Source organism: Zootoca vivipara, chromosome 5, assembly GCF_965207765.1.
Source record: "Zootoca vivipara chromosome 5, rZooViv2.hap1.1, whole genome shotgun sequence".
NCBI classification, from domain to species: domain Eukaryota; kingdom Metazoa; phylum Chordata; class Lepidosauria; order Squamata; family Lacertidae; genus Zootoca; species Zootoca vivipara.
In genome coordinates this window covers 76225284-76240186 of record NC_142588.1, presented here as the reverse complement: position 1 = coordinate 76240186, position 14903 = coordinate 76225284, and the positions used below count along the sequence as shown (strand labels likewise).

General features: G+C 44.8%; 1 protein-coding gene across 1 annotated transcript in view; it reads right to left on the bottom strand.

Annotated features, from left to right (window-relative positions):
• Window positions 1-14903, bottom strand: part of KCNAB1 (potassium voltage-gated channel subfamily A regulatory beta subunit 1) — a 181678-nt gene that overhangs the window by 90639 nt on the left and 76136 nt on the right. The window lies entirely within an intron of this gene.

Sequence of the window (14903 nt, the reverse complement as noted above, 5' to 3'; positions counted from 1 at the left end):
CAAAAAAACCCTAGAAGCTTTTCTTTTGGGAATTAGAGGGACAGAACTACCTAAACTGTATAGGAACTTATTCATGTACAGTATGTGACTACAGCAGCATGAATGTTACTTGCCCCAAAATAGAAAGAAGCAGAAGTCCCAGCAAAGGAAGAATGGATACAAAAACTTATGGAATATGCAGAAATGGTGAAACTTACTGGAAGAATAAGCCATTAAGATAACAATCTTTTTAATAAAAGAATGGAAATGGTTTATTGAATATTTACAGACAAACTGTAAACAGATAAGAACATCGGCAGGATTATTGTAATAGCCTGCAGTTTCATAAGAGTATATATTTAAAGAAGATGAATAAATGAGCAAATTAAGCTAATTTGGATATGCAGAAGATATTAAAAATGAATTTAAGGAACCACAGAAAGAGGGGAAAGGAAGTCAAGCTTTGAAATGTCAAAATGATTGTAAAATTAGTGAAATTTATAAACTTGAAAAGTATAAATAAATAAATAAATAAGTAAGTAAGAAGTGTCTTATCTTGTCCCCTGAAACAAATAGGAAGATAGCAGAGATTAGTGCAATGTGTTCCCAGCAGCCGACTTCAATCTGACTGCCATATTCTGAAACAGTAGGATGTGGTTCTGAGCAGTTTTCTGAGCAGTTCCTAAGTAGCTTCCAAGGGCAACCCTAGGCACACTGTATTGAAGTAGTCAAGTCCAGGTGCCACCAGGTGCCACAATAATAGCTGTGACCGGTTGTGGCTGGTTGGAAGTACCGGTACTTGCATCACAAATAAGCCCAAAATGCATTTTGGGTACCATTTTGTACTTGCGGAGAGGGCGCTTAATTTGTCCCTAGAGATGCAGGGTTAGGAAATGGTGACAATTAATTCATTTTTAATTAATTCTAAAATATTTGAATACTTGCGAATGACTGGAGCTTAAATTTAGAGCTGTATCCAGGTAACAGGAATGCGCTGCACTCTGTCGCCTGCATAGTATGGTTATTTTAAGGGGATGATGTCTGTGTAAGCTAACATAGGTGACACAATGGACTTGTGATCTGGAAGTGCTTGTCAGTGATACTGAATATAACTACACTTTATTAGTCATATATGAAATGCACCAGGGAAAACTTCTCTCCCTCTACCCCCTTACGGGGAAGAAGAGAGGGAGAAGCAGTCTTCGGTGTTGTACAGGTATGAATTCACCTTTGCAACCTGCAATGCAAGAATCTTTTGCACACTGTGGGGCTTAAACCCACAACCCTGAAATGAAGATCCCCATGATCTACCAACTGAGCTGACCATGGACACCTCCCTTGTTCTGCCCACCTGAGAGGTGGCAGAATTGAATTTTGGTGAATCCTGGCTGGGGGGAAAGCCCTGGAAGCCCTAGAATTCTAGAATTAAGTGATATGTTAACAATGCTATAGAGGGAGGTCCCAGCCAGAGGAAGTCCCAGTACATAAGAATGTAAGACCAGCTTGCTGGATCAGGCCAATGGCCCATCAGGTCTAGCATCCTCTCCTAACAACGCAAACCAAATGCTTGTGGGAAAACACCTAGCAGGATCCAAGCACAAGAGTCCTCTCCCCTCCTGTGGTTTCCATCAACTGGTATACAGAAGCGTTTACTGCCTCCGGCCAAGGAAACAGAGCATAGCCATTGTGGTTAATAGCTTATGCTTCAATCCAGGGCTTTATGATACTAATAGGGTGTATCATTTTAGAGGGATGAAACTTAATTTTGGGAAATTTCTTCACTTTGGGTCTAATTTTTTGGGTGTGTGTGTGTGAGGAATTATAATGTGATAATGTGATACAACATTTAAGCTTGGCAAATCTACGTTTGTTTTAAAAGCATATACAGTCATACCTTGGAAGTCGAATGGAATCTGTTCCAAAAACAGTTCAAAATGTTTGAGAACTAAGCTGTTTGTAAACCAAGGTATGACTGTAAACTACTTTCAGAAAGTCAGATAATTTTAACTTCTGAAAATGTCAGGTAATGATAAATTATCACAGAGAGAGAGAGAGAGAGAGAACTGCAAGTAGTTGGAAATCATTTTTAATTTTTTCTATGCAATTATTTCTATGCAATTGTACAAACATTTTACTTACCAAGGAATACTTGGTAAATTATAGCAATTTAACCAAAATATCTTTTGAATCCCCTAATAATCCTGTTACAACTTTTCAGCACCTGTCATTTTGGGAATTTGAAAGTTGAAAAACTCAACATGCTATAACTACTGGTAGGCCACAGTTCATTCTCCAGAAACTCCAGTTAACACCAGCACAAAACCTTCTTATGCTCTAATAGGGTGGCCATGTAATCAACTTTACTGAGACTGGGAGAATTTGGAGAACTCCTCAATTCAAAGGGCTGTACAGTCCAAGTCTGGTTTAAAGATACAGAATCATAAGAAGAGAGAGCAGGAGCCCCAGAGTTCCCCACCAACAGTTAACACCCGGACAGACCACAGGTCATATTGCCACAGTCTTCCCAACTATAGTGTCAAGTATTCCTCTTATTGTGATTTTTTCCTCACTCAATTGGAACTATACACATAAATTGGCACCTGCAAATGTTATGCAGTTCTGTGACCTCTTTGGTCATCTTTTACAGTGATGCAGTTCATTTTTTTTGACAATGCATAAATGGCCACTTTATACTCAGTCTTGAGAAGTTTAACCTGGTGAGTCAGGAAGGGTTTCCTTTGTCTCCACCGTTGCTATTTCGTTCATTAGACTAAAAAGAGGCAGAACTGCAGTGGTTGTTTGCAACCACATAAAGCAGATTCTGGACGTTTGGGGCCTCATTCTTCATTGGTGCCAAAGTGGTGGAGGAGAATGTAATTTAAAAAACCCGCTAAATCAAAAGGAAAGCATTAAGTCTTTGGGCTAATTTCAGGGTGGGGTGGGGTGTGCTGATCTAAAGTACATGGTGTTCCTCTTTAATTTTTTGCAAGGTTTAATTGTAACCCTTGGATAATATTAAGGGGAGGGAGGGAGGGAGGTGGGTCTTAAATACAAATTACAAACAATAGTGTGTGTGTGTGTGTGTGTGTGTGTGTGTGTGTGTGTGTGTGTGTAGCAGTGCCATGGTAACTAGGATGAAGCTTGTGAAGTTAACTCCAGCAACCCATGTAGAAAGCTTGGTAAGAACACTGTTTCTATGGCAACTAGGAGATGATGTAGGGCTGGCATTAACCTTTGGGCTGGAAGACTCATTTGAGCTATGCTGGAGTGTATGCAAGTGAGTTACCCAATATGTTAGAGAGAAAAAGTTTTCAGATATTGAAGTTTTCAAATCTTCTGAGGACAAATGAACAAAGTAACTGCATCCCTCTTATGTAAAAGGCACAGAAGTGACACAGTCTGCTTTGTAGGTTTCAACATTTCTAAATATTTTGTTTGTTAACCTCCTTAATGTCAAGAGAAGGGAGTCAAGGCGGTGTGAGGGTTAAAAAATCAGGTTTTGGTTTGTGAAGCCCAATTTCAAGTCTCTGTTGACCTATGAGTATCCCTTGGTTTACATTGAGACCAGGCCCTTTTGAGGGCCAGTTCAGTTGATAGAGCAGGAATGAGCAACCTCAGAACTGTAGGCTGAATAAAGGTAAAGGTAAAGGTAGCCCTGACAGTTAAGCCCATTGTGAACGACTCTGGGGTTGCACCGCTCATCTTGCTTTACTGGCCGAGGGAGCTGATGTTTGTCCGCAGACAGTTTTCCCGGGTCATGTGGCCAGCATGACAAAGCCGCTTCTGGCGAAACCAGAGCAGCGCATGGAAACACCATTTACCTTCCCGCCACAGCGCTACCTATTTATCTACTTGCTTTCGAACTGCTAGGTTGGCAGGAGCTGGGACCGAGCAACAGGAGCTCATCCCGTCGCGGGGATTCGAACCGCTGACCTTCCAATCAGGAAGCCAAAGGCTCAGTGGTTTAGACCACAGCACCACCCTCCAACCCTCAAAGTTTCTCCGTCTGGCTTTCCTGGCTACACCCTCTCTCTCCAAGGCCACAGTCTTCATCAGCCCTGCTTCTCACACTCTGCAAGGGTTTTTGCCTGGCTGGAAAGTGTCCTTAAACTCTGGAAATGCCTCTTGCCTGCATTTCTCTGATGAAAATTCAGACACCCTATTTTATAATCATAATTTTATTATTTATATGCCACCCCTTAAAATTTTGAAAGGATCCCCATACAGGACTTGCCTTCAGGTGTCTTCTAAAGGTTGTATAATTACTTATCTCCTTGGCTCGGGGGTCACATAACTCTATACCTGCCAACATTTCTCTGATAAAAATAGGGACATCCTACCATACTCTCCAACATTTCTGATGTAAATAGGGACATCCTAAGGAAAAGCCAGGATCCAACCGGAACCTGGGATGGCTTCTGTAAAACTGGGATTGTCCCTGGAAAATAGGGACACTTGGAGGGTCTGAGATAGAAACTCATGCAGAGCAATGATTGCTCCATCCATGTTTGTCTCTGGCCCCACTTGCCGTCCACATGTGGCCCTTGGAAGGCTGCCCAGAAAGCTCTCAGGCTGAGAAAGTTCCCCCACCTTAGACTAGCGTGTTATGCTGGAACTAGGAAAACAGGAGTTGTTAGAAGACTCCTATTCACCTCACAGAGCTACAATTCTCAGAGCTGCCTGGGAAGGTGGATTGGTTGTTAAACCACCCTGGAGATTGTAGCTCTGTAAAGGTGACAGGTCTCTCCCTAACCAGGGTTTCTTGTTCGGCCGGAACTCTCTGGCACCTTCTCAGTTGGGCGCCATTGTAAGAGAACAAGAGAGTTCATGGTGAGTTCTGGCCCTCCTTTTTGTAGAAAAATATAGCACTGCTCCTAACAAACCGCAGTTCCCAGGATTCTTGGGGGGAATCCATTACTGTTAAAGTGGTATCACGATGTTTTAAATGTACAGTGCAGATGGAGTGTGAGTCAGTCAGTTATCATGTGAGATTTGAACTCAATGGGGAATGAACGAAAGCAAGCCTAAGCAAACATGCCCTTTAAAGCGTGGACTTCTAAGTAAGGGATCCAAAGTCATGGGAGGCACATTAAATTTTCAAAGAACTGCCGACAAAGCCTATTTTGCCATCAGGGGCATTGTTTCTCTAGTTCAAAAGTTGTTTTCTAAGTCTGTTTCAGAAATGTAGTGAGTCACGATAGTTAAACTACTCCGCTTGGGAAAATAATGCCCACTAGCACACCTCAGAGAGGATTGTCAATATGGTTTAAACAAGTTGTTTATAAAGCTCCAAAGGCTAGATGCAAATTCTGCCCCCACCCCTCCACAACAACACCATCCTGCAAGCCCTGCGATGTTATTCCACGGGGAGTCTCGCTTTGAATCGCAAGGCTCAGATTTCCCACTACGAACGAACCACCATGTGTAATGAACCACAAACATCTAGCCACAGGGAGAAAATACCCTTATACAGGAGACTCCGCAGCGAAGCTGCCACCAACACTCGGAGGCTTTGTACGTCTTACAATGACAGCGCCACATCTGCATCGTGAGCACACGCGGAGCTATGTGAGAGAAGCAAGCCTACAGCTAAGCTGCGGATGGCCTCAATAGGAGAAGTTGTGGGGGAGGTATAAACAGATTTGCAGGCAGGTTTTTGATGTGTTTGACTTTCAAAGTGAGACAAAAGGCAGGCAGCAAAAAGGAAAAGATGCAGAGGGAGGGAAAGTGTCTTAACACGAAAGATGGTAGCACTGAAGGAACCATAATGGCCTGTCTAAAGAACCAGATTCCTCCTCTTACCCAACAATACGTACGTACTTCTACATCAACCAAATAGAACAGCATTCCCCTGATCCACCAAGCTTATAACTCCGAGAGAGAGAGAGAGAGAGAGAGAGAGAGAGAGAGAGAGAGAGAGAGAGAGAGAGAGAGAGAGAGGGAGAGATTCATTTGACATGACTTATTTTTGAGAAACCCATGCTGGGTCTTAGAATCGTAGAATCCGAGAGTTGGAAGAGACCACAAGGGCCATCCAGTCCAACCCCCTGCCAAGCAGGAAACACCATCAAAGCATTCCTGACAGATGGCTGTCAAGCCTCTGCTTAAAGACCTCCAAAGAAGGAGACTCCACCACACTCCTTGGCAGCAAATTCCACTGCCGAACAGCTCTTACTGTCAGGAAGTTATTCCTAATGTTTAGGTGGAATCTTCTTTCTTGTAGTTTGAATCCATTGCTCCGTGTCCGCTTCTCTGGAGCAGCAGAAAACAACCTTTCTCCCTCCTCTATGACATCCTTTTATATATTTGAACATGGCTATCATATCACCCCTTAACCTTCTCTTCTCCAGGCTAAACATACCCAGCTGCCTAAGCCGTTCCTCATAAGGCATCGTTTCCAAGCCTTTGACCATTTTGGTTGCCCACTTCTGGACACGTTCCAGCTTGTCAGTATCCTTCTTGAACAACATCCTTTCCTAAGTGCTCACAGAACGACCATTGGATTATTCTGATCTAGGACCTTTCCTGGTACCAATGTCAAACTCACCAGTCGGTAGTTATCTGGGTCTTCTTTCCCCCCTCTGTTGAAGATGGGGACAACATTTGCCTGCCTCCAGTCTGCAGGGACCCCACCTGTTCTCCAAGAAATCTCAAAGATCGTAGACAAAGGCTTTGAGATTACATCTGCAAGCTCCTTTAGTACCCTTGGATGCAGCTCATCAGGCCCTGGGGATTTGAATTCATAGCAAGGGTAGTGTAGTGAGGATCACAACTAAAATGATCTGCAAACTGGCACTAGCTGTTCCAGGGGTGTATCCTGAGTAATACAGATGGTGTGGATGCAGACTTACACATATACATTTCACTGAGGACCACGGTCTTTCCCACTTCCCACTCAAGCCCACCCTTGCCAGATTAACTGTGAGAAAGCTTCAGAATTCCTATGCATTATGTAGCGACTCTCCAAGGACTACTGCCAGTCTCTGAGTAGTGCTTGACAGATATGTGCCTTGCCGGGAAAGAGCTAGGCTACAAGAAGAAGAAGAAGAAGCCTCTCTAATGGGAACTGAATGATGGATATTACTGCCTCCGATCCCTTAGCTGTTTTTCTGACTATGCCTAGAGGAGGCTGCCTTGTGTCTTCTGCAGTTGCCGGACAGCCATTCATTTTCCTCCCACAGTAATTAGGGCAGACAAAGTGAGTGGCTGGACTTGTCACACCATCTCCTAGTCTTGCTGAGTGCACAATGGTGGTTGCAAAGCTAAATGAGACGAGAATGGAAAAGCAATTGATACACTAAAAGTGCTTCTTGCTAGGCCTAGCGGGATGAAGAAGTCAATGGCGAATAGCATATGCCTGTTGTTTGCAGGACTTCTTACGCTGCAGACTGAGGCCATTTTTCTCCGAATTGCTACAGCGATTGATAAGAGCAAACACGGCTCTCGTGATATTTATTCCTGCCTTGCAGGGGGTTGGACTAGATGACCCTTGGGGTCCCTTCCAACTCGACAGTTCCATGATTCTGTGTAGTAGAACTGGGTTGTGATTCACAATCATTTTATTTTATTTATTTATTGAGGCACTGATATATTTTAAATCTTTCATAAATATTTATGTGCATGTGTGAATGCTGTCGAAATGGCATAGAAAGTACAAGAGAACCACTCTGAAAGGAGATGCAAATTCAAGCCAATGCATGTTTTATTTTACAGGTGCAAGAAACATAAGGGGCATCTTGATGCTACAGCCCAAATCCAAGACAGCCTTCAAGCAAGATGGTGACCTCAGATGTGTTGGGGAACAACTCCTATCATTCCCAGCCAGGATGGTCCAAGGGCCATTCTATCTATCATCTATCTATCTATCTATCTATCTATCTATCTATCTATCTATGAAATACTTGGCACAAAGAGGGGGGAGGGAATTGTCATCAGGACTGCGACATGCAGGGAGGGGAAGTGTAAACCTCCTCCCCCGGTTGCAATCTCTGTGAAATCCCCACTTCTCATGGCTGCCCCCCCCCAAGCTAATTGGACTGAATTTCATGGAGCTAATTGCTGGGGAGGAAGGGCTCTCCTGCCCCTATTCTCCCCATGTCTAGTGCTGGATTTCAAAAACACACACAGCATGATCACATGGTTAATGCCTCATGTAGTAAGGCACCATGTGTGATAATCCTGAGCTAGGAATGGATAAATCCACCAATTTTGGTTTCCAGTTTCTAACTTTTCCAATCTTATATTCAGTTTGCTTCATTTCTACATCAACATGCTCCTTAAAAAAATCAGCATGAAAATTCATACAGATTTGTATATGTATTTCTCCTCATATACTCCATTTTGTATGCAATTTCCTCCTAATGCAATGCATAAGTGTTGCAAGCTGTTTTGCCTTTTGCACATAATCTTCATTTCTGTGCAGTTTCTCCTAATACGCATTTTTGTTTGTGTATTGTTTCAAGAACTGCAAGTGAAAAGGCAAACTGAATGAAGTTATATATTTACTATTATAAACCAGTCTAATTTATACATTGCACATCATGAACTTGTTGCCTCCTCTGGTCCTTGGGAAGTGCTATTTGGAAAGGATGCAGCTAGTGAGCCACCTGCCAATTTTGCTTTCAATACAATTTGTTTTTACACTGCGAATCCAGCATTTGTGCGGCAGTGGACATACATTTGCTACAGGTCACTGACGGTGAGCTAGTAATGGGATCACAAGGTGGTGATTTACCACAACCTACTTGTTACTTGAGGAGGAGATTGTGTCATCTGCCTTTAATACTCTTAACTGACATTAAGCCATTAGGGCATGTATTGCAGTGGTGAGAAGAGGGTTGCTTTCTGCTGCTTGAGGTTCAGCTGCCTGGTGCCTTGTTATGATTTTATTTCCCTTCTTTTTCTGCCACCGTGCACAACAGTGAATATACTCAGAGTAGACCCATTGAACCCAATTGAGCTACTCCATGTATGGCTAATGTTGGATATCACTTATTGCATTTAAATGGTTTAATCTGTTTGAATGCTTCTCACCATTATATATTTGTGGAAATGTGGTATATAAGCAAATTGGCTATGAGTACTCTTATTTTCACCCTTTCCTGACTCTTTCTCCCAATTCTGTTGTGCAACAAAGTTCCCATTTGCTGGAATATGTTCAAACAGAGCACTTCAAAAGAAAGTTGTTCTTTGAAATCTGGAGAGTAAGTACTACAAAGCTTAGTCTAGCTATCATTTCTGGAGCTGTGTTCTTTAAATGTTCAGATTCCCGTCTTACCCAAACACTCTGGAAGCCACCATACTTTTCAGATCTATATATTTATAAATGTAGACACTGCGTGCGTGGAGGTAACACCCTTGCACCGTAACTGCTGAACCGAATTGCATCAAATTAGGGCAAAACGTACCTTGACCATCAGGGAGGGATCTGGCATTTTAAAAAATTAAAAAAAGCACACCTTTCATAACTAAAATGATTAAACACAAAAAGTGGCGCCCAAATTAGACATCACCAGCAGAAGGTCTGAAGACTCCAGCAGCATCCAATAGAAAAGCAGATCGTGCGCTGTCAGCAGCAAAAGCTATGAAGGGTGGCGCCAAATAATGACATCATCAACCGAGCAACTGAAACCACCAAGGCGGTCATTACCAGACAACCTACAGAGTCAGGCCAAGGAATGGAGATACAGAGTACAGGCCTCGGCTCGCATTTAAATACTAGCCCAAGCCAAGGCCGACAGACTAGGCCTCGCCTCTACTTTAAAGCCTAAAAACTAGACCTCAGCTCTACTTTACAGACTGGGCCTCGGCTCAAACTAGGCCGCAGCTCTAATTTACAGCCTACAGACTAGGCCTCAGCTCCACTTTACAGACTCGGCCTCAGCTCTACAGCCTACAAACTAGGCCTCTACTCTACTTTAAATACTATCCCGAGTGGAGCCCTGGGTGGGGGGTGAGGGGAGGAGGGGCCCAAATACGTCATGGGCTGATGTAGGGTGGAGGGAGGGGGGAGGGGGGACGGGATACCTCATGGGTCGCTACAGGATGGGAGTAATCACAGGGATGAGACACAACAACGGGGGGGGGGGACACCTAGTCCGGGGGGGGGGAACGGACACATCCTCCCCCTTTCCTGGGAAACAAGGACCTTGAGTCAGGCGCAGCAAACAATAATAAGAAAACAAAAATAATTAAAACAAAGAATCCAAGGACAAAGTTTATACATCCGGAAAAGCATATTACATCAAAACACTAACCTAAAACAAGTTATGCAACCATTACCATTCAAAACACAAATGATACTACCCCCCCCCCAAAAAAACCACAGCAACGCGTGTCCGGGTCAGCTAGTTTATTATAGAAATACAGCTAATATCTGTACAATTCACGCTTTTGTGAAATATTTGCATGGGATCAACTGCTTAGCCTGAATACAATAAGCCATATACTTTCTTTTTTGGAAAATGTTTATGCAGCATACAAAGTGAGTTTTAAAAAATTCTGAAGATTAAATGTATAGGGATGGAATTTTCTGAAAATCTTGATGTCAAGCTTATTTACATGGATTATTTTTTTTACCTACTTCACATCTTGCACCTTAATCACGACAGGAAGCAAGTCCACACACCCTACCTGGTTCTGCTAAAAGTGTCAAAAAATACATATTATACATATTATTATTTGCATAATATTATACACATATACACTCCAGATTTCCTAAAATAACCAACACATAACATATGGCAAAGGACATAACTGTATAAAATTCACATGCATTAATATAAAATTATGCTGCAGAAACCAGAGTACTGCACAGGCATATATTGTACATATAAGTATTCTTATGCACATATAATTTTGCTTCTAATTAGTCAGGCTTTCTAAAAAATAAACTCTGACAATGTATGAATGGCTCAGACATAAGCGGATGCTCAATACAAAGAGGCTGCCCAGTCTGGGCAAAGCAAGATCAGGTAGGAACTGCCTCCTCCAGCTCTAGTTGGAAATTAACATAGGAGGGAATAAGGGAAGGCGCCTGCCCAGTAATGAGGGAAGAGATGCACTGAGTATTAAAAAATAATGGTATCTTATCTAGGAACACAGGATGCTGCCGAATATAAGGTCAGACTATTTACTCATCTACACAAATATTGTCTTTTCTGACTTGCAGTAGCTCTCTAGGGTTCCACGTGAGGTTCCCCACCCCCACCCCCATATTACCTGTTACCTTATCCTTTAAAAAACACACAACTAAAACGGGAAATGCTAGCTATTGAACATGGGACATTCTGCATGCTGAATGAATCAGATGTTTCTGAAGAAGAGTCTTATGGCTGACTAGTGGCAGCTGCCTCTGTTCACTTCGTTCACCAACCCCTCAGCCAACCCCTCTGCCTTTACATTGGTCCGAACCCTGCTTCCTCTATACCTCACCCAACCCCTCAGCTTGAACTTGGCCCTTAATGCATTGTTCTCATTCATGTATTCAGCACCTTTGAAGTCTCGTCTCTTTCTTTTGTCTGGGAGATTATTATAGAGAAAAAGCACTAAAGACAAAAGCTTTAAAGGCAGAGTTGCAAAATGATGCTACATTCTCTGCAAAGCGATAGACAGGTCACATCCGCACCATGAACTTCAAGCACATTCAAAGCACTTGGCTTCCTGAGAACTATGGTTTGTTGCGGGTACTGGAAATAGTAGCTCTGCGAGGGGTAAACTACAGTCTCCAGGATTCTTTGGGAGAAGACATGCACTTTAAGTGTGCTGTAAATTTATGGTGATAATGTGACCTGGTTTTATTTGACCCAGATTTAGTTGTGAACCATTGGCCACATTGAACAACTTAAGGTCCATGATGATATACGCGCAACAGTGCCATTCACATCAAATGCCGCATCCAGCCAGTTCTATGAGACACCAGTGAGTAAGTCCATGGCTCCTCCCTGCTGGATTATGTCTAGGGGTCTCAGTTTTTCAGAAAAAAATATATAAATGAAATAGCAGACGACACTCTGACAATAGGTCACACAACCATTTGACGTATTTGTTTGGACTGGGAATCTCTACTATGGTAGAATATTTATGATTAAATGCCCCACCAAAGCTGCAGCCTTTATTTACAGCTATACCTTCAAGTAAACATGAATATATTATGTAGCTGGCAGAAACTAATTTTAAAACTTGTGTGGGCAGGAGAACATTCAAGAACGCTTGCTACAAATTTTTTCAATGCAGTAGCTATAGGGAGGTATGGATTTATCAAATTACGGCCTGCAGTTAAATGTCACGGATGGGTTGCCAAGTGTTCTGGGGAAGGAGAAGCTCTACTTTATCTTCCCCTTTCATTATATTTCTATTTTTGCTACATCTTCTTTCCTTGCTTGCTTCAGCTGTGCATTCGAGCCTGTTTAGCCATTATTTTGGAGCATGCAGGAAGCTGATTGAGGTTAACCCCAGCCTCTACACAACCAGGGGCTAAATTTACATGGAGTCTAAATGCATATACCCAAACATACATAAGCTGGTGGGCATGTAAATCTAAAACTTTGCAATACCCAGGCTCAGGGCTTTTTTTCAGCTGGAGCTCAGTGGAGCTCAGGTCCGGCACCTTTCAGGCAGGCGCCATTGCCATTCTAAGAGAACAAGGGAGTAGTTCATGGTGAGCTCCTGCACCTCTTTTTCTAGAAAAATAACACTTACCAGGCTGAATATGCAAGCATTAAGAGTGTGGACAAGGCCCAAGGGTGGGATAGAGGGGTATGCAAAGCCCTGACCATACCTGCCAAGTTCCGGCCTGAGAAATAAGGGACTGGACCGGAATTAGCAGACCGGAAGTAGCGCTGCCACCATTTTGGAACTGGGCGGAGCATGCTCAGAAGCGACTTTTGATGCTGCTCTGCCCTGTTCCAAAATGGCCGCCGCACCAGAAGTCGCACTGCAGCCATTTTGGAACTGGGCAAAGCAGCATCAAAAGTCGCTTCTGAGCATGCTCCACCCAGTTCCAAAATGGCCGTCGCGCCAGAATAAACCAGGGAAAAACAAAAAAATTCAATTTTTTGGCTGGGGACAGCCAGAAAAACGGGGGTTTCCCAGGGAATACAGGAGACTTGGCAGCTAGGGTCCTGACCCCAATTCATGGAGCTCCAGATAAAACCGGATGTAAGAGAGAGGGCTTGCAGAGAGCAGCCCACTCTGCTTACTTCCATCAGATGGGAGAGCAGCAGCAAGTCTGGGAGTTTAAATCAGGAACAGGAAGGGTTAAGACGGGTCCAGGGCTCTGCAGAGTCCTGGTGGCTCAGCTCCAGGCTGGTAGCAGGGAAGCAGGGGAGGAGCTAGCTTCAGCAGGGGCTGGAAAGGAGGTAGACCGGCACCTCAGGAGCCTGGTTTGGGACCACGGAGGACCCATAGAGCAAGGAGGAGGGGCGTTTGGATGCCCAGGCTTAAAAGGGGGGTCAGAGCCCACGAGACGCCATTGTGGGCTTCTGCCCCATGCAGAGCAGACATGATTTGAGACATCTCACCACTGTATATAGCATGCACAATAAAACTATGAAAATCCAGAGGATGTGTGGAGTGCTTACTCGGGAGTAGCCAACACCCCATCTGTGATAGCAAGCCCACAATCTTTTGATGGCTACCCCGAGGGAAGAGGGCTGCAAATGTAGCAGCCGGCATGAAGTTGGCAGCATCTAAAGCAGAAGAGAGAGATGCCAAGGGAGGATTGGCATGCGTGAGGGGTGTAGCAGAGAGCAAGCTGCAGCCAGCACCCTGCAACTATGGAACGGCTCAAGCACCAGGTAGGCACCCGGGCACAGGGGAAGCCAGGCTTAGTGAACCGAGCAGCTCTGAACACAGCCAAGCCAGAGGAGTGGAGGCTGGACAAGCAGAGAGGACACTCGGGACGGGCCAGCACTTTGTAGGGCGACCCTCAGCACAAGCTGGCTCTAAGGCTGAGAGGCATGGTGGCGTGGAAGTGCAGGAGGCTGAGAGGCGAGTCCGGGCAGAGGGGACAGACGGAGGGGAAAGGCAGCGGCCACAAGTTCCCATACAGTCCCTGGAAGGCAGCTGCAGCCCAGCACAGACCCCTCCAGCCAGATGTGATGCAGAGGGACAAAGCCTGCGCGCGGGTACTTTCAAACGCTGACGCGGGAAAACAGAGGGAAGAGAAAGGCGGGAGATGCCTTTACAATGCACCCAGCCACTGGGTGGAACACTGCCCCCAGAGGAAGGAATGGCGAGAGCAGGCAGGAACAGACACAAGCCTGGATGCCAGATCAGGAGGGGAGGGGCCAGGCAGAGCACCAACAACTGAGCCCTCCTGTAACACCCCACAGCACGACAAAGAGATGGAAGTAAGTCTGCAGCTGCCAAGAGGCCAGACCCAGGAGACAGTCGGGCTTCTCTGCAGGGGCAGCAGCAATGATTTCCTATCGGTGGACTTTGCTAGGCAGAATCAGATTCCCCTTTTCGCAAGGAAGCTTCCCATGAGCGTCTCGGCCATAGACGGCAGGGAATTGCAGGAGGGTGAGGTCACGCAACAGACCCCCTCTCGGAAGATGACAGTGAACAAGCACGCAGAAGTGCTAGCTTTGGACTTAATGGACAATGACCCTGTGGGCAGCCAGCGCCGGGGAGATCTCACCTTTGGAGATGCAGACGGCAAGGAGCACTGCAGGAAAGAAGGAGAATCCTCAGGATCGCACCACATCAGCTCCCCAGGCGGATGGAACGACGCAGAGGCGGGGATGCAGGAAGAGAAACTGAGCCAACTCACCAAAGAGGACACTTTTACCCAGAACATATGGAGGGACTTGAGGGAGGGAGAGGGGGCAGGGGAAGGGCTTGCAGAGAAAGAGGGGTTACTCTTTAGCAATGATGCCCGGTATATGCCCCAGGACTCCCTCAGAGGGAAGATTCTCAGGCAA